The sequence below is a fragment of the Suricata suricatta genome, chromosome 13 (assembly GCF_006229205.1).
Source record: "Suricata suricatta isolate VVHF042 chromosome 13, meerkat_22Aug2017_6uvM2_HiC, whole genome shotgun sequence".
In the NCBI taxonomy this organism is placed as follows: Eukaryota; Metazoa; Chordata; class Mammalia; order Carnivora; family Herpestidae; genus Suricata; species Suricata suricatta.
Genome location: NC_043712.1, coordinates 58,106,057 through 58,126,123, shown reverse-complemented (window position 1 = coordinate 58,126,123; position 20,067 = coordinate 58,106,057).

Genomic DNA, 20,067 nt, shown 5'->3' with positions numbered 1-20,067 from the left:
ATACTATACCAGAACATGGTATAAAAAGCTAGGAAGTGAGAGTGATAGTGATAAACAGCCCTCACTCTGGCTGTTTATTTGGACAGCAAACAATGTATTCATCACTGTAACAAAATATGGTCATATTTATTGGCTACTTATAAAAATGTCAGTATTTAAATGAGGAAATATATTCCTTCTTGAAGTTCTTTTCAGCTAAAATACGTACACGGTACATACCACACAGACACAATAGTGCATGTATTAAAGTCACAAAATGCCTTTATTTTACCTTCCACAATACCTTTGAAATGTATCCAGTGGGCAGGGTGCTTGAGTGGCTCAGTTGTTTGATTTCAGCTCAGGTCGTGATCTCACCATCGTAAGACTGAGCCCTACATCAGGCTCGGCACAGGGTACAAACCCTGCTTGGGATTCTCTCTCTCTCGCTCGCTCGCTCTCTCTCTTTCTCTCTCTCTCTCTCTCTCTCTCTGCCTCTTCCCCTGCTCGTGCTCTCACTCTCTCAAAATAAATAAATAATTTTTTTTTCCAATGGGCACAGTTATCTACCCTTACATGACAACTCACAGAGTCCAATGACTTCCCTGTTGAATAATACTATGACCTATGGTCATTTTAAATTACAGTATAGTCCCAATTCAGAAATTGGAGTGCTCAGTTAAATATATTAGTCATAGTCGAAATGTTCTAGTTACAGGTGTCTCACTAGTCCAGCCAGGGTTGGCTGCACACCAGCATCCAAAAACACAGAAGCAGTCTGCACTTTTCTTTTCTTTGATACCTCAATTCCCCCAATGGAGAGATACATTTTCCAAACCACCACGTTGAAGAGGTGAGAAGAATGGGAGTAAGAAAATACCCAATGGGTACACTTGGCAGCTGACCATATGTTCTCTAGGTCTGGCTACTGTTTATAGATCTCTCTCTCTTCCTCTCTCTCTCTCTCTCTCTCTCTCTCTCTGAGCTTGTCACCTGCTGTACTTTATGTCGATGCTATAATCTCCCCTATCCATCATTTGCTCCTTCCACAGTCCCTAAGAATCCAGGGCAGCTTCTGTTGAGGTCTGTTCCCTTCTCTTGGCAGCAAACTCAGTAGGGCCCAGGAAGGCCGCAGCTCTCTCACAATCAGCCCATACACTGTCCCAGGAAACACAAATGGAGGGGAAGTCAATGCCCATGCAGTTACTTCTTTCCTCCACTTAAAATAGCAAGCAGCCCTATTCCTGTCCTTTTTAGATTTTCTAAGCACCTTCCCACTAGATTCCTTCAACCTCTGAAAACATGTGATGCTCTAAAGGTGCTCCCTTGAAAGTTTTCTTCCTAATTGGCTTAGTCAAAGTGGGGAAGGCGCTTGCAGATTAACACTCATCAAAAATTTGTCTTCATGAATCTTCTCCTTAATGCCCAGCCCCTAAAAGTACCTTCTTTATTTTGAAATTTTGATACCTGGTATCTATTATCTTTGGGTTGCAGCCAAAGCATTTATTCTAATACTTTTACTTACATATTTGTAATTAATCCTATGGGCACGTGAGATGTTAATCAAGTTAAGTTTGAAATCAATTTCAAATTATGAGTCAATCCTGAGTAAGGTATTTTAAATTCTGGTATTGTTGTTTTGAGAACTTAAAATGCCAATTATGGAAATGCCATTATGAAGAAAATTTCTATGGCTACTTCTATTTTGATAGTTTCTATTATTACTATTTTTTATTAATAACATTGTATTTCCTTATATGTGCCAGATACTCAATAATCAGTACACTGGGCTATTTTTAGAGTATTAGGGAAGAAATGTTGTCATCATTAGTCTTAGAATAAGGTGGATTTCTTTTACAAAATAATGACTCCTTATTGAAAAATTAACAAATTTTATGACAGTCTCACACAAACACATACCATCCTGAAACATGTCCTATATTTATTTCCCTTCCCTTGATCTCCATGGAAAGCTAACTCTGAAACAAGGCAAGAGTCTACATATTCTGGAATCACAGGCAGTTAAAGGTGGGGTTCTCACCACTTGGGCAAGTATGAAAGTCATGGTAAAAATGGAAAACATGGTTTTTACCTGTTTTTGTTTTGTTTTGTTTTTGTTTTGCTTAGTAAGCATTTTTCAGCTCCCACCCATTATTCCTTAAATGCCCAAGGAGCTACACCCTCTTATGTTTGTTTATTCTATACCAGACTGAGTCACTGCCAGTTTCCTCAATGACTTAGGACATCTGTTCTCTTTGACTCTTGCCCTTGAAACATTCACCCACACCCTCGTAATGTCTGCATTAGCCAGGGTTCTAATACCATAACTGTTATAAAAGCTCACATAGACTGAGAAATAAAAGACTAGAAGAACCGGGGATAAAATGTTAAAGTGTGAGGCAATATAAACGTGTTCTGTCAGAGAAAGTGCACTTCAAATTGTACACAGCCAGGTGCTCTCTGCAATTTGGAAATTCTCCCAGAGAGATTAGAATCACTGCATTTATGCCTGGATAGAAGGTTAAGAACATGGTTGTTGAAGGCTAATGTTCAAATACTATCACCAGGGAAGGGCAAAGTCCAATAATTTACAGAGATAAAATCTTTATGAAAGGCATATATATGCTTACAAATACAGTATAATCATAAATGATATTCTTGAGGTTTATTTGTATAATGCATTAATCTTCATACCCTCTGTGGGGTGTATTGTATTTTATCCCCAAACTACACATCAGGAAACCAAAGTTGACAGAGGTAAGCAACTTGCCTCAGGTCCTGGAGTAGACAATAGAAAAGAACTTGAATCCAGTTCTGTTTGAACCCAAAGTCCCCCATGTCCCAAAACCACTACATGTTCTGCTGTCATTTGCTTGAAGATAAAGCAATTTAACAGGTTAGAAAGCAGAAACGATGAACAGATTTCTGTTCCGCTAAAGTAAATTCAACATTCACACAGCTCACATCATGATCTTCTAAAATACACTTCTGGTCAGGCCAGTCCTCTATGTGAAACCCTCTGATGCTTGCCCATTTGCAGCTGAAGAAAAACAAATAAATGCTCCAGTAAAATATATAACCCTCTGTGTTCTGTTTCCCTCTTGTTAAATACAACAGCTCATTCGCCCAGCCTCCTCTTGAAACCCTCTTCTGTCTTGGTATTCTGTTATGCCACACAATGCTGGTTTTCTTTCTACTACTTGGGCTGCTCTTTCTCGGGCTCTCTAAAACTTTCAGCTCCTAGGGCACGTGAGTGGCTAAGTCACTTAAGTGTCTGACTTCGGCTCAGGTCATGATCTCACAGTTCATGGGTTCAAGTCCCACATCGGGCTCTGTGCTGACAGCTCAGAATCCAGAGCCTGCTTCAAATTCTGTGCTTCCGTCTCTCTCTGCCACTCACCCGCTCATACACTCTGTCTGTCTCTCTCTCTCTCTCTCAAAAATGAATAAACCTTAAAAAACTTAAATTAAAAAAACCTTTCAGCTCCTTGGCCTGACCTCTAAGTACATGACATCTCTGGGTGATTTCATCTCTTCCCACGTAGCTTAATGTTCTCAAACTTTCATTTCCATGGCAACCACACCTTTGACCTATAGGTTCATATCATACATAGAACCTCTCTCTCCTTGGATGTTTCATGGGGACCTCAAACCGAAGGTTTCCAAAATGATTTCCCCATATCCCAATGGGCTCATTCACCAACTCTCTCCCCACCTCAGTAAATGACACCATTTCAAGACAAAAGCCTGTATCTTTTCTCCATTTCTATCTTTTCCTCCTCCTCTTCCTCCATCTGCCCTTAATTCATCAGAAATCCTGTCTCCCTTGCCACTGCTATCTGTCCTCCTACTACAGCTTCCAAAATGGTTTTCTTATGTCTACTCTTTTACCTCCCAATTGATACTTAATAATATTTTAAGAACTAAAATCCTGTGTGTTACTCCTCTACCTACAACCTTTCCAACAGTTTTCCATCGTACCTTAAATGCAATCCAACTCCTCTACCAAAGTTCACAAGGCTCTGAGCCATCAGATCTCCTGACCAACTCTCTCCCATCTTAACCACTTTTATTCTCCAGGAATCCATCACCCTCCAGCTTGGCTGCCTCCTTTCAGTTCACCAAACAGCTACTTCCTGCCTCTTGTCCTTCAAACATGTTGATGCTCACTACTCATATGCAACAGATTACTTCTCATCTTTCAGATCTCAATTCAGATATTGCTTCCAAAGAGATTTACAAGACTGGGGTCCTAGGAGGGAAGGCACCTTTATTTTTTCTGTCATAATCCTTAACCAGTTTGTAACTGCATATTCATGTAATATTCCATTCTCCTCCTGATGGGAAGCTCCCCAAAGGCAAGGATAGAATCTGCTTTGATGCCCAGTAAATATTCAATGCCTAGCATGGTGCCTGGAGATACAGAAGACCTTCTGCAAACACTAGAGTTAAAGCTTTGCATGATCTGGTCCCTGACTGTCTCTCCCAGCTTTCTGACCCCACACTCTTGATCTTACTCTTTCTTTTAAAGGCCTAAGGATACCCAACAAGCACACTTCCAGGGAATATGCTGCTCATTCGGTCTGAAATATTCCTTCACTCATTGTTTAAACTGCTAGATTTCTGCTCACTGCTTGGATCCAACTCTAGGATATTCCACTCTCTCTCCCCTCCCCCAATACACAACACGAACACACATGGAGAGAGACACACATTTGAGGTAGAGCTGATTACTTCTTCTGTAGGTTCACTGCATTTCTATTAAAATATGATCACACTAAATTGCTTTAGTCTGTTCTCCTATCTAGGGTAAGGATGACTTCTAATTCAAATTTCAACCCCCAATGCCCAGCAAAATCTATGGTGAAGGAACCAAGGACTCAACCCATCAATCTATCTGGTATACAAAGGATTTTAATTTTCTACCACAAAAAGTAACCAAATTCCTTTTTTTCCCCAGACCTTGCAAAGTAATTCAACTCATCATTTACATTTCAAAACAGAGCATGCCTTTAGCCTAAAGGCTATTTATCATGTCCCTTCACCCAAAGATTTATTCTTGTTCACCAGAGGTTATTAAAATTTTTGAATTAAACTAAACATGGATCTAATCCAATTAAGCCATAGCTAAATGAACTTGAATAGGTTCCATTTAAAATAATAGGCCTGAAATTATTTGGAAGAGTATCTTTCTTAGAAAAATCTACATTTTCGTAATTATTAGTATCATATCCTGAAGCACATTTAATTAGCACTTATCACTATCCTCAAAATAATAATAAGATAATAATAATATATTCAAAAATGTGTTGGGCACTGTTTGATCTATTTTGCTAATAAGTCCCTTATTAAAAAAGGAAGTAAATCCCATGAAAGTCTATTTGTTACATAAAAAAACAGATGAAGAACTTGATGTAATGATTATGAAACACACAGACCTGACAAAAAGAGAATCATTTCCATCTTCAAATGATTTACTCTTTGAAACCGAAGGTGTTTAAAGAATTGTGTTTAAACATGAGAATGCTGGTAGTATCATCGGATAATCAAATACCCAAAGCTACTGTGGAGTATACAGAGTTGCTACAGGACTGATATCAGGGTCTGTGGAAATCACAGAACTAGCTGTCAAAATTGAGAAGGTAACTGAGGTTAGTATTGTGTATACATCTCTAAGAAACATAAAACTTAAAAGTCAAGGCCATGTTTGAGAGCTTCGTTGTAAAATTTAAACCTTTGCAATAGGATATAATAAAATAATGCCTTACAAAATTTGTGAAGTGTCCCCCTAAGTAAACTCAAATAACTCAAGACATAGTTGGTCCATTATTATTTTAAATAAATCAAGGTGTTTTCACCTTCAGAGCAAATGTGGAGAAGGGCAGTCTATATAATGTGGTACTTGCAAGAGAAATAAATATTCATAGAAATACTCTATCATACTATACTAGTAATGCCATATGTTGTATACGTCCATTTTACATTTACTGTTTAGAGCTTGCCAAGTTGAATAAATAATTACCACTAAGGCTTTCTTAATCAAGTAATATTTTTTCATATTTAAAGACACCTTTAAATATGAAGTATTTATACAGTGAAATACACATTTCTTGAGTGTAACTGGATGAACAGTCACAACTATTATGGTCATATGACCATATAACCCACACCGTCATTCACATATAGAAATTTCCATGACTATGCAAAGCTCCCTCCTGTCCTCATGTAGCCATGCTACACTACCTCCAGCCCTCTTCCTCCCCAGACAAGGCAATTACTGTCATGATTCGTCACTATACATTAGTTTTACCTGTTTTAAATTTCACATAAAGGGAATCATATAGCATGTACTCTTTGGAGTCTGTCTACTTCCATACATTATATGTTTTCAAGATCTACACATTTGTATATGTATCAATAGTTCATTCCTTTTATACTGGTGAGAAGTTTTCCATCGTGGATTGAGAAAAAAATAGATTCAAAAAAATTTTGAAGGCTATTACAAATCCCATAGGGCTTTCATCATAACATATATCACACTGGATTGCAGTTTCTTGATGAGCTGTGCTTGTCCCACTGTGAGTATGGGACTGTGCCTGACTTGCTCACCAGCAGATAGCCAACACTGAACAAAGCATACGCTACATCCTGGAAACCCAGTTACTGGGAAGACAATAAATACAACTCTGAATATATTTCATTCTAGAAATACATTTCTTTATCATGTGTTTTGACAACACAGAGTAATGAAAGAACTATAACGTCAAATGATACGGACAAAGAGCCAAGTCTATCACTAACTAGCCACAATATTCAGTGCGTCATTGCCCTTCCTTGACCTTTACCTTTCTAATCTGTAAAATGGCAATAATAGTAATGTTTTAGAAAATTACTAAGAAGGTCAAATGATATTACTTTTATGAACACTCTCCTTAAACTGTGTATCTCTGTAAAAAGTTATTATCATGTAACTGAGATAATTACCCTTTAGAAGGGTATGCCCTGAGTAATACCAGCAAACAAAATTTAAAAATCAAATATAAGAGCTTGAACTTATCGAGTCTTTACTATGTTTGAATCAGGCATTGCTCTTAGTCAACTTTGTGTATATTAATTATCTTAAATTTTTAAACAATCCCATGGAGTAGGTACTAATATTAACCTCATTTTATAGATGAGAAAAGCGGGTAAATCAGATTAGATGACCTGGCCTTACAGCTTCACATAGACTCAGTTACTTTGGTTACAGAGCCGAAACTCTTAACCACTTTCTTCTTCTCCCTTGTAATAATTTGTTTAGTGTAAGTTCATACAAATTGTGCTAAACCATAGCACTAAAAAAACAAGTGTGAAAAGACACAAGGACATTTTGATGGCCATTTTAAATGAGACCTCCAGATATTTTCAAGGGAATCCTGGAAGGGGTGCTGATATTAAGAAATAACCAAGTTAACCAAGAACAGAAGGTAGGAAATGAGCTAAAGTGGTTGAATCCCTGGATGTATGACAGGGTGTCTCAAGCACAATCAAGTAGAAGAGTTGAGGACCAAGATAAACTCAGTCAAGATACAGGAAGGAAAGGAAAGGAAGTCATGGGGAAGCAACAGTGTCCACCTTGATCACGAGGTGGTCATGCTCCTTCCAGATGATAGCTGTCAAAGTACACAGCAAAGGGGAGGTGGGCAAGTTTGGGCTAAAGGAAGATAAAAAGGGGAGTACAGTGCACATGGCCATTCACATGAGAGTATATTCCTAACTCTGTCCATAATTTGGGGAAAGAGCAACCGGGGCACTGAAATCATTGTTCAGGAAATCCCTAAACCTCTTCAGGGTGTAAACTGCTGCTTTCTTTTTCGAACAAGTAGTTATTTTTTTAATTATAATAATAAGATGCCTTAGTAAAAATTAATCAACAAGTGATATCAGCATTTACTGCAGAGTCTATATGTTTAATAACAAATATATTTCAGAATATTTAGGAGTAGCTTCCTTTTCCTAATGTTTATTTATTTATTTTGAAAGAGAGAGAGCACATGCAAGCTGAGGAGGGGCAGACAGAGAGGGAGAGAGAGAATCCAAAGCCTGATATGGGACTCAATCCCATGACCACAAGATCACGACCTAAGCCAATATCAAGAGTGGGGATACTCAACCAAGCCAAGCAGGCGCCCTCAGGAGAAGTTTTCTGTACAGTGACGATGAGCTGCCTCCACAGGAAGATCACACTTACATTTCTGTGGATCGAGAAGGGACTTTTTATATCATCCAATCCAACCTCACATCTGGAAGATCAGAAAACTCAGGCTCAAATTTTGCTGTCTGAGGTTCAACCCTGTGTTTCAGCAGAAAATGCAGCAGTAGCACAGGAGGACAAAATAACATTAAATTGTAAATAAAATGTCACCACCATTTTTCAGCGACAGAAGGATTCTTTTTCACCCTAATAATCATTTTACTAGAACTAGCTGTAACGAAGGAAATACACACTCACTAGCCCATATATGAATGGACAAAGGATTAGGACTATGGAGGAAAGTAGACTTTTTCTATAATAATTTTCTAAATCTGGAAAGGCAGCCACCTCATCAGTACCAACTTATGGATAGTACTTAAGCACATTTTCTGCTTACCTCTCACAGACAAGGTATAAGGCAGTCCCAAACAAGTTGTCTTTCTGTTTGAAAATAGATTTAAAAAGAAATATATTCTTATATGTATTTGACCTATTTTGTGTACACAGTTCTACCACCTGTATGCCAGATTAGGATCCCATTTTAGAAATACATTTGTGAAAAAAAAAAAAGAAATGCATGTGTGTCCTGTTAGTGCATTGCTACAACACAGTTGAAAGGAAAATAGTTCTGTTACAAAGTCGACAGTATTCCCAACTGTAATACTTGGCCCTTCTGTCCATCCACAGTGCACAGCATGTTCCCAACAAAACTGGAGGAGAACAACCTAAATCCAGAATGTAGAGTCTCCACTTATCCCAAGTGCCCTGAGAGAACAGCACTTTGAGAAGGGGCCCAACTTCACAGTCATACCGATACATGCACTCAGCATCACTGCATTTGCTGAACCCCATCCTCTCTCACTGTAGCTCTCTGGGATCATCACAGCTGGGATCCATCCACAAAGTACCAGGCTATTTTTATAAGGTAAGAAGGAAAGAAATCAGGGAGCATGAAAAGGAAAGAAAGAAGAGAAGAAGGAGAGAAGGAAGGACGAAGGGAGAGGAAGGAGGAGGAAAGAAAAGAAGGAAGGGAAATCTACAGAACTTACCTGATTAAACTCACTGAGTATGTTGCAAACCAGATAAGCCCAGAAGTCCAATGTTGTTAAACACTCAAAAGAAACTGGTTTGTTTTTGTTTTTCTGGAAATTTAAGAGTGAAAGGCAGAGGAAGGGAATGGTTACTGTTAGAGATTCTCCTCCAAAATTTTTATGAATTGAATCCTGCACTTGTCACAGATGTTTTCGTTTCTCATCATTCTCTTTGTTGGACCTACCTACTGAATGCTAGGAGAATGTCCAGAAGTGTTTAACCCTAACTAAGTTGGCTAAAAATATAAAACAATCTTGCTTACTCTGTACCAAAGTACACTTGGCTTCTCTCCATTAGATCATTATGAAATTGTGTTAGGAGTATGTTATGTAAAGATTCTGAGACTGGATTAGAGATCATAAAGTCCACATTACAATTAAAAAGAAAACTTCAGTCTAATTCAGTAAAGTCCATCATTTTGGATGGCAAGATAAATGAAAGACTGAGCTATATTAAATTGTGCTAAACGTTTTTACAAACACACACTAAATCCCTTTAAATATAAACTCAAAGTCCTTCTGAATCAGATACATCATCTCCAATACTAACAAAAAAGAATTCACTTGCCCAAGATGGTCTCTTTCAGCCTCAGCTAGAATGAATTTGATCATTCTGAAAACACTTTACTATTCATCTCAACAATGTATTACTTTTATGAGTCAACTGTATTATAAACACTGCAAAACCTCAGAGAAAGTTTCATAGAAGCAAAGACCATTTACATACACTAATTTGGCAAAAATTGTTTTCCAAATCACACTGTTTTGCAAAGGCCATATTCTACTTTTCCTTTAGTGCTTTTTTGACAGATGGAAATGGGTACGAGTTGTAATTTACTTGTGTCCATTTCCTACTTTAGTGGTGTCCAGTAAAATCATTCAAACCGCATGACAGATAAAAGGCAATAATGAAAAGTGTTTGCAATCTTCTGAGAGTTATAATGTGCCCAGAATGCAAACAGTACTGCTGATTAAATACATGCATACACACACACACACACACACACACACACACACACACACTTGTATATAATGTTTAAATATGTCTAATGACTACTAAGAGAGTACCTAAATGTATTTAAAGGCCCTGCAATGAAAATGTTATGTAAAATGGGTGTGGACTGATCTAGTAATCCCTGAAGTTCCTAGCCCATCTTTAATTCACTTGAATGAAGAACGGCTTTGAGGAAAATCCTGTAAGACACAGTGAAATCTGACGGTGGGTACCAGTATTTCTGTACAAATAAAAGCAGAGCAACAACAAAAAGATGTCACATGCAAGGCGAATGGCAACTAATGCCATCATGTTTTTCATCAAGTTACACTCTACGATTTGACAATTAGTCAGGAAACGCACTATGAATCACAAGGAAGAGAGTAAGTCAATTACGGCGATGACCAAACCAGCCGCACAACATTTCGGAAGCGCCTCACCGAACAGGGCCACAACACACTTCAAGTTACGTGAAACAGAAAATTAACCAGTGTCTGCACCCACTAAGTGTGTTTGTTAACATAGTGATTTTGATTAAGTTTGTGGTCACACTGCAGGATCACAAGACTTCAAAAAGAGGATTATTTTAAATATGAAATCTTTCAACTGTAAAAGTAATCATGTCTGACGGAAGCTAGATATTTAATATTTCTCTAAATTGGAGGGGTTTTTTTCCAGACTGCCTGAGGCTTCGTTTTTCCATGAAGTAAATAACTACACGTACCCCCCAAAGAACAGAAAATAATATCTTAAATGAAAAGCAACACAACCCTTCACTTCATATTAGTACTCTCGTAAGTTTAATATCCACTGTTCATTATCCAGAGAGCTGTATAACATAAAATACATTTTCCTTCTTATTCTTATTTTTCCCAAGTTAAAAACAAATCAGTCACACAATTGACTTGAATATTCCTTCTGTGGGGCCCAGAAACCTTAGCAACAGTGTAACCATCTAGTTCATCTAGAGGCCGCAGCCAAACAGCTTATGGGGAAGAGAGGAAAATGGGGCTTCAAGGTGGAGATAGGACGTTGACAGATTTCCTCTTCTGACTGACCATAAAGGAAGACCTTGCTGAAGAATGAATCTCATTGGACAGTATCCTACTGCCTCGTATTCCAAGAAGTTATTAATCCTGATTTGAACATGTGACCCCTGAAGCTTTTGCAGAAGGTCTGAGCACAGTTACTTTCAATGATTCATACAAGTGACAGGTAGAAAGATGGAGAAAGAACTGAATCCAGTTGGTGGAGATATGTATTGTAAATGATAACATGTAATTATTTCAATTTATTCGCTTAACACTTTAGTAGATGTTATATAAAAATTCTCATTATTCTAGAGATTTCAAAACAAAATTTCAGAATGTAAGCATGGTAATGAAAGCTAATAATAGTGTATCATATACTTGAATACTGCTAAGAGAGTAGATCTTAAATGTCACAACAAAAAAAGAAATAGAAAGTATGTCATGGAACAGAAAAGTCAGTTAACTATGTGGTGATCACTCTGCATGTTGTACAGCTTAAACTTATACAATGTTTCTATTATATCTCAATAAAACCAAGGGAAAAAATGTTTCAGGATGTACCACAACTGCTATTCATTGGATTAATGAGGCCATCTTAATAATGGGCAATTTGTATTAATACTTGGTTGTTAATAATATCCCAAAGTCGAGGGGTGCCTGGGCGATGCAGTCAGCTAACCATCCTACTCTTCATTTCAGCTCAGGTCATGATCTTATGGTTGTAAGATCAAACCCCTGCATCGGGCTCTGCACTGACAGTGTGGAGCCTGATAAGGATTCTCTCTCTCTGCCCTTTCCCCACTCATGTGCGCGCTCTCTCTCTCTCTCTCTCTCTCTCTCTCTCTCAAATAAATAAACTTAAAAATAATATTAAAAGTTGAATGGAAAATACCTCAGTATACATATTATTTATCATATAAAAAGTGAATATTCAGTAATTCATATGACAAGGTTTAATTTTTATATATAAAAATGTGTCAGAAATTTAGGAATTATGCAAAATATTTTTGTCAAACATCTGACCATCTTCTATAATTTGTCCTTTATTATTTACTTCAGAAATAATGGTATTAATAACTACTCTGTTCATATATATATATTTAAAGATTTATATACAGAGGAAGACTAATGGCAAAAGTAATAATAGCATCAATACAAATAAAAATTACTTTGTGTACTGAATATCCCATGTGTCATGGCACACTAGTCTTTTTGTTTTTTAAGTAAGCTTCATGCCCAGTGCAGAGCCCAGTGTGGGGCTTGAACTCACAACCCTGAGATCAAGACCTGAGCCAAGACCAACAGTTGGATGCCTAACTGACTGAGCCACACAGGGCCCCAAGCACAGTAGTCTTTAAAGGCATTATCTCATTTAATGTTCAGAACAGTAATAGTTCTATCATACCTATGTTATAGACAAGAGTCAGGAGGAAAGAAGTTACATAGTAGGAATTTAAACCCCAATACATCCAAAGATCAACACAATAAGCTCAGGCATGCAGGGATAATGATTTCTAACAAACATCCCATTGGGTCCTCATTCTATGGCTTTAGAAAAGACATTGCAATTTTTCGTTTCTCAGATTTTTTCCCCATATAAAATGAGGGCAGAATAGAAAGTAAATACAGAATTGCTTTATAGAGGCAGCTTAATTTCTAACTTGAATACATATGGGGTTATTAAGAGTAAACAGCAAGTCACACATTGGCTGACACTCTTGCCTAAATGAGTGTGCATGGCCAAATTGAGGAATCTAACAGCAGTAAAGGTCTAACAGATATGCTTTAGGTCATATAGGGACCCAGAGTTAAAGCCAGTAATCAGTGGAGGTGGGGCCCCACATGCCAGATTTAGAGTCAACAGGGCATGGGATGGGCAGAGGAACTGGATGCCCCTGGTTCTTCTGCCTGGTTAGACATCATCTGGGCTCCCAAGTCCCAGTGGTAGCCAGGATGAGATCAAAGAGCAAGGGTGGATGTGACCTTGCAATTGAGGCACAAGGACATGGTGAACAGAATAGGTCTAGAATTGTAGCCTCTACAAATACAGCTAAGAAGAAAATGTGCTTTTCAAAAGAGTTGAGAAATGCAACAGAAGCACACTGCTGCCTCAGGGCATTGCACCCACAGGTCTCTGCTAAATTCTTCTTCCCCAGAAAGTCATCATCCTAAAACCCCATCTTCCATGAAGTGTCTCCGAGTCCAACACACCCTCAACGCTGGTCACTTTATATCTCTCCACTTCTCCTAACATGTATTTTCTTCATATCACATCACTATCTCATTTATTTTACACACTATTGTATATCTGTTTATTGACTATCTCTCCACAAAAATAAACGTTCCCTAAAAAAATAATTTTGCCTTTGCTGTTGCCTGCTGCATCCTCAGTGCATAGATTCATGTCTGGGATACAGTAGGAATTTGGTAAATAATTTGTTCAATTAATATATGAATAAATTTCAAAGCTACATTGTCCACAAAGCCATTTTTCATTTTCTGGAGTTTTAAGTTTTGTGTGTTGCTACATGTTCTATTTTATAAATTAAGACAAAGCTAAATTGGTAAATAAAAATAAATATAATCAAAGTTACTGGCCCGGAAACTTGTGAATTAATTCAAGCATAAATACTGCTCAAAATGCAGACTTGAATGTTTTGATAGTTTAATAGAACACTGACAAAGCAAACTCCAAGATATGCTCTATTTTGCAAAGGAAGACAGCCTTTGGAACAACTCTAAAAGACCAGAGTTATTGGTTAATCACTGAAACCTATAATCTGCTTGGACTGCTTTTTTTTCTGGTTAAAAATAAAAGGGTTTTTAATGTTAGGACACTTACAGAACAGCTGATATGTATGAAATTATATCATCAACATCCATCCTTAAGAAAACACAGGAATCAATTTTTAAAATCTCATCTTCAACATATAATTCTTAAATTTAGATCTTAAGTTCAGAACTTCAATAAAATATTTTAAAAATAGGATGCAGAAAGAAAAGATGAGAAACTGAGGCATATACAGATGAAATCTTGTTTTTCTTCCAACTCTAAAACAAAATCACACAGATTCTGGTATCATGAAAACTGAGTTTTAAGTCAAAACAGGCATCCCCTCATTAGAAAATTATCTAGTATCTAGGTTTGAAGATGAAAAACTGTACCATTTAAAACAAAAGTAGTTCTATTTGTTTGCTTGTTTTATGTGAGGTTACACGAGAAAGGAGAGAATTCCCACTATAATTAAGCAAGCAATTACAATTAAATTATATATAATATTCCCAGTTCTCAGAACATGAGTAAGTCCGATGATATTTTGTGAATATCTCAGTTAAGGCTTCTTGCTTTCTAACTAAAAATTTTAGGTCAGATAGAGTTCACTTCAAAAAAATTACTGGAGAAATTACTGAAGAAAATTCTGTAAGAGAAATATGAGAAAGGGCTCCGCCTAACAAGCTATAACAGAGGTGGGGGGGGTGAGAGACTAATTTAAAAAGTATTATAACTCACTCAGTCATAGACATACAAAAATAAAACACAATATAAAACTTACAATGATTTCAAATAAGGTTATTTTTAAAGGAGCATTACAAATAACCAGGGAAGAACAGGCTGTAGTTTGGGAATAAGTAATCTTGGAATCTTGCTTTGTATTGTAACTACAAATGACCTACAGATGATCTGAAGGTGAGATTATCCAACTATATTCCTTTTCATGGAAACATCTAGGTTCTATGAACTGCTTGGAAATACTTCACTTCTAAAATCAACTAATAGCACCCTTTCAAATTTAACTCAAAATTAACTGACTCCTGATTTCAACTCAGATCATGATCCCAGCATCATGGGGTCATGGGCTTAAGCCCCACATCAGGCTCTGCACTGAGGGTGGAGCCTGCTTAAGATTCTCTTCCTGCCCCTCTCCTGCTCATGCTTTCTCTCAAATAAAATCTATGTATGTATAATGCTTGGTTGTGGATTTATAATATGCTTTCTTCTAACAAAGAAGTACCAGGTTAGGATGTTGGATACAAATGCAATGATAATTCATAGTTATTTAATACTTCCAAATGCTTCACTATCTATAGAAGTTTGAGAACCACATGACTGATGAATAGATATAAAGTAGTAATAAGGGGAAAAACAGCAGGAAAACTAGATGAGAATACTAGGAAAGGAAAATATCTCCAGTTCTAAACATAATAGGGATTATAATAGAGAAAAAGGTTGACTGTTTTGACTATATAAAGTTATAAATAAAAATTCTTCATGTAAAATGAATTACTAAAGTAAGACCAATAAAGAGACTTAAAGTACATTCTTTACAAATATAACAAAGAGTTAATATGCCCAATAATATAAAGAACATGAACTAATGAATAAAAACCCTGAGGCAAAGGACATGTAAAGGCAATTCATTTAACAGAAATAATTACTTGCAAGCAAATATTAGGAGAAAATTATCACTTTTTTATTAAAGAAAATTATATTAAAATATAAGAAGTCAATGTTTTGCCTATTACATCAACAAAACCAAAGATGATTATTTTCATACTGACCAAGGGAAACAAAAACTAGTATCCTTAGTCATTAATGGTGACCTAATCAACACACAAATCCTCTCTGGGAAGCAGTTTGGCAAAATATTTCAAAGACATTAAAGCCTTCATATCCTTTCCCCTAATGACGCTACTTCTATGTATCCTATGAGAAACAATGCAAAATATAGAAAAAAGTTATCTCCATTCAAACGTTCTTCCAAGCTTTGTACTTGGAATAATGAAAGAAATGGAGAAAACAACAAAAATGGCTAACAATGGGGAAACAGACACATGTAGTCACTGATATATTGGGCAGCCATTAAGGACAGTGGTCACAATGAGGCAAGATGGGAAAAACATATTTATTCTACAATGTTATCTGACAAGGCATTGAGCAGCAAACTCACCATATAAAGGACCAAAAATTTTACTCAAGTCAGAACCATGTTTTCAGATGACAGGAATATCAGTAACTTTTTTTCCAGCATAAATTTTCTATAATTAGATACTATTTTTTTTCACTTTAAAATAGAACAACAAAAGGGTAGGGGTACCTGCATGGCTCAGTCAGTTAAGCATCCAACTCTGGGTTTTGGTTCAGGTCATGATCTCACAGTTCATAGTACTGAGCCCCTCAGTAGACTGCACTGACAGCACGGAGCCTGCTTAGAATTCTCTCTCTTCCTCTCTCTATGCCCCTCCCCCTCTCAAAATAAATAAACTTTAAAAAAAGAAGAAAAGAGTATAGAAAGGTAAAAACAGTATATCACTGGACCACTGTATTAGAGCAGTGCATAAAACAGCTTTGGATTCATATTTTCTTTCAAATCATCCTGTTGTGACCCAAGCTACTTTTCTTACGCTGCCCCTTGTCAGACACACCCAAGTGGTATGTTCCACATTTCTGTGCCTTTCTGGTCTCTACTCAGAATCCTGGCTACCCCCGGGGCTAAGTGTTTAATTGGGCAGGGCTATTATTATATAAATTTAAAATACTAACACATAAACCACATATTTCTGAAAATGAATCATGCCCATCCTTAATTTTTTCAGATAATTACATGATAGAAAATGATTAATTGCCCCTCTAATGGACTTAGCAACCCTTTGGCACCAATCACATCAATTAACTATTGAACCATTCCAGATCTAATATCACATTTTCTACAGTGCATGTAACAATATGTAAAAGAGACTTCTATCAGTGTCATGTATGGATCAGCATGTCACCTTACCTGAGAATTCTCAGTATCCTTTCTATAATGACAAATTCAAGTTCTATGTTCTCACCTAAAGCACTATAAGCCATAACTGCTGTGTGTGGGCTTGAGCAGAACAACTATTAAATCTTGCTTGGGTGAAAATGTGTTGCTGTTTTATATAGCTCCTGTCCTATCAGAATATTCCTACAACCATCAAGATTTAGATCTTTAATTATAAGAAAGACCTGATTTTCACCTTGGTTACTGAGAGAGATGGTACCTATAATCAGAATAAAAAGCCAAGACTTGAAAAATGAGACTTTGTAAGAGGTGAGGTTCCTCGGGCTCTCATGGATTAATTGACTCAAAGTAGACCTTCCACTTTTTCACTTTGTTACACAGGGAGCTGACAATTTCAGGAAGCCTAAACACTCCCATCCCTGCCACAAATCCTTTCAGTAAGGAAACCAGTCAATCTGTTATAACAGAAATGGAAACAACCTTTATTATTTGTATAATTGAGAGACGTACTGAGAAGGGAGTGGGAGACACTGTACACGGTCAGAAGGAAACAGCAATTTATTAGATGCCAAAACATCCTCACAATTGCATATGAACAATCCTGTCCCTAACAGAGACCTTTGCATCTTCTTTAAAGGTACACATACTGCTTAATACACAGATTGATTGTACGCCTTTAAAAGCATGTATCCCTCCAGAAGCTGTTTTTGTGAACTTTATTATAAAACTGGAAGGTACATATAGACAAAGAGTCTCAGAACAGATTAAAACAAACAAACAAAAAAGCTATGCCTAATGGTCAACTACTTTCTAAAGCATATTTAAAACAAAGCAACTTCTTTATAGAACTATAGTAACAATGCAAAAAAAAATCTATTTCAAAATGCAAAGGCTGCAACTAAAAATACCAGGATCTGTGGTGCTCCCTGTGGGAGGTGATAGAGACTTAAGATGTGAAAGGAAAAGAGAAAGGCATTTGGGAACAATTATCTCAGGTTCTGTGACCGAAAGAGAGGCTGGTTGGGAGAAAGTGAGGCTATGTTTCCAGGAACTGTTATAAAGTAGTTCATCTTTTATCCCTCCACCTTCATCTGACTATTCTATTATCGCTCTATAAAAAATTAATCTGAACCTTGACCCCCTTGCCTGGGCAATGAGCAGGGCAGGAGGGGTGGGAGCCAGGGGTTAAGGTTCTGGTCCAGGACTGTCTTGACTACTCTCTCTCTCATCCCCACTGGATTGTCAGGGGTGAATCTGGAGTCCTCATCTGCCCCTCATTTCTTTTAATGGCTTCTAACAGTTTTTCTGATACATGCTTGTCAGCATTAATTACATGTGACACAGGACTGGCTTGATCCCTGACAAACTCAAAAGCACTATAACAATGCAAAAAAATAATAAGAAAGGTGCTGAGAAGAGGCTAGGTAATGCTACCGCATCCCCAGGATTTCCTCAGGCCTCTGTCCTGCCCATTTCAGCTGACCTAATAAAGACACATTTGCTCTGCATAAGGAACTTAAGGACTCTCCAGGCTGCTTAGAAGGGCCAAGTCATACCTGCTGTCCCATTAAGAGCATCCTCACTCACTGTCACAGCATCCTGTGTGGATGTTAATTATACAGTCACACTACTGAGCCCCTTCTTTCTACCATATTGCCACTACATAATCCTGGTGTATCTCTGCAGTGAAAATGGCTGAAAAACAAATAAAAATCACATGGAAAATAACAGAAAAGACTGCTGATGAAATCAGAGGAGACTTGGTGGAACCGATAACCCTCAATTTGTTTCCTTATTTGACCTCAACATAAGTGTATTCCTCTACTCTGCACAGGTACAAAATAGAGAATATGCACACTTGTCATTAGACAGAAAGCAATGACTAGGCCATCAATTCACTTGCCTTGAGGACAAGTGAATTGACACAATACCTTTCACTTAGATCTGGCAGGTACATTCTTTCCCACTTACGATCAATGGGTATAGTCAGTGCATAAATGGTCTACCTTTATTTTATTACATATGAAACCTCAAAAATACCAAATGATGTTACAGACCAATCAGGTAGGCCAGTGCTGTCCAATGCAGACTTGTGCAACAATGGTGATGTTCTGTGTCTGTGCTGTTCTCTGTGACACTCACCACCAACAGCTAGCACAAGTGAGTTTATAATTATAATATATTTCATTTTAATTAAGTAATAAGGAGACCTGGCATCTTATGGATATGTGTGTATAAGTATATATATACATATATATGTGATAAAAATAAAAAAGATCTACAGTCTTTTCTGTGCCTTGAGTTTTGATGAGAAAAGGCAGTCAATTCCTCATCAAAGCAGACACTGTCTTATATAGAGCCTTCCTCCAAATTAGAAGCAGAAATGCACTGGTCAAGACTCCATTTCTGGCAGTATAACAGGGACAGCATTAACTACAGAAAGAATAGCCTGCGTTCAGGAGACCAAGGTTGAAGGGCTAGCTGGGATGGTGAAGTCTCTTCAATTCTTGGGCTCTTAGTTTCCTCGGCCAAACTAATGGAGATTTAATCTAATGTCCTTTCTAGCACCTTCAGAAAATTCCCCATTCACTCTCTGAGAAATGGCTATCCTCATGGCAAAGAGGCCGATGTTGCCTATTTTACAAACAGAAATGTGTTCAGTTCTCATCTGGATATATGAAAACACAGTACAGTCTGTCACTCGGGTACCTAAATAATCAAGAAAGAGAAAGAGTCGTATGCATAAAATATCTAAAAGATAAAATTTCCCTTTTACCTATAAGTAATATTATTCACACAGGCTTACTGATGCAAGCTTTTATCTATTTGATTATTTCATTATTTTTCTCAATTCCAGTTGCAAAAACACTACTACTATAACGTCCTCCTACATTATTCTGTATTTTTTCTTCTAAATCACGAAGACAAATCAGAAAAATTTATACAATCAGAAATAGTAACAAGCCTTTTACAA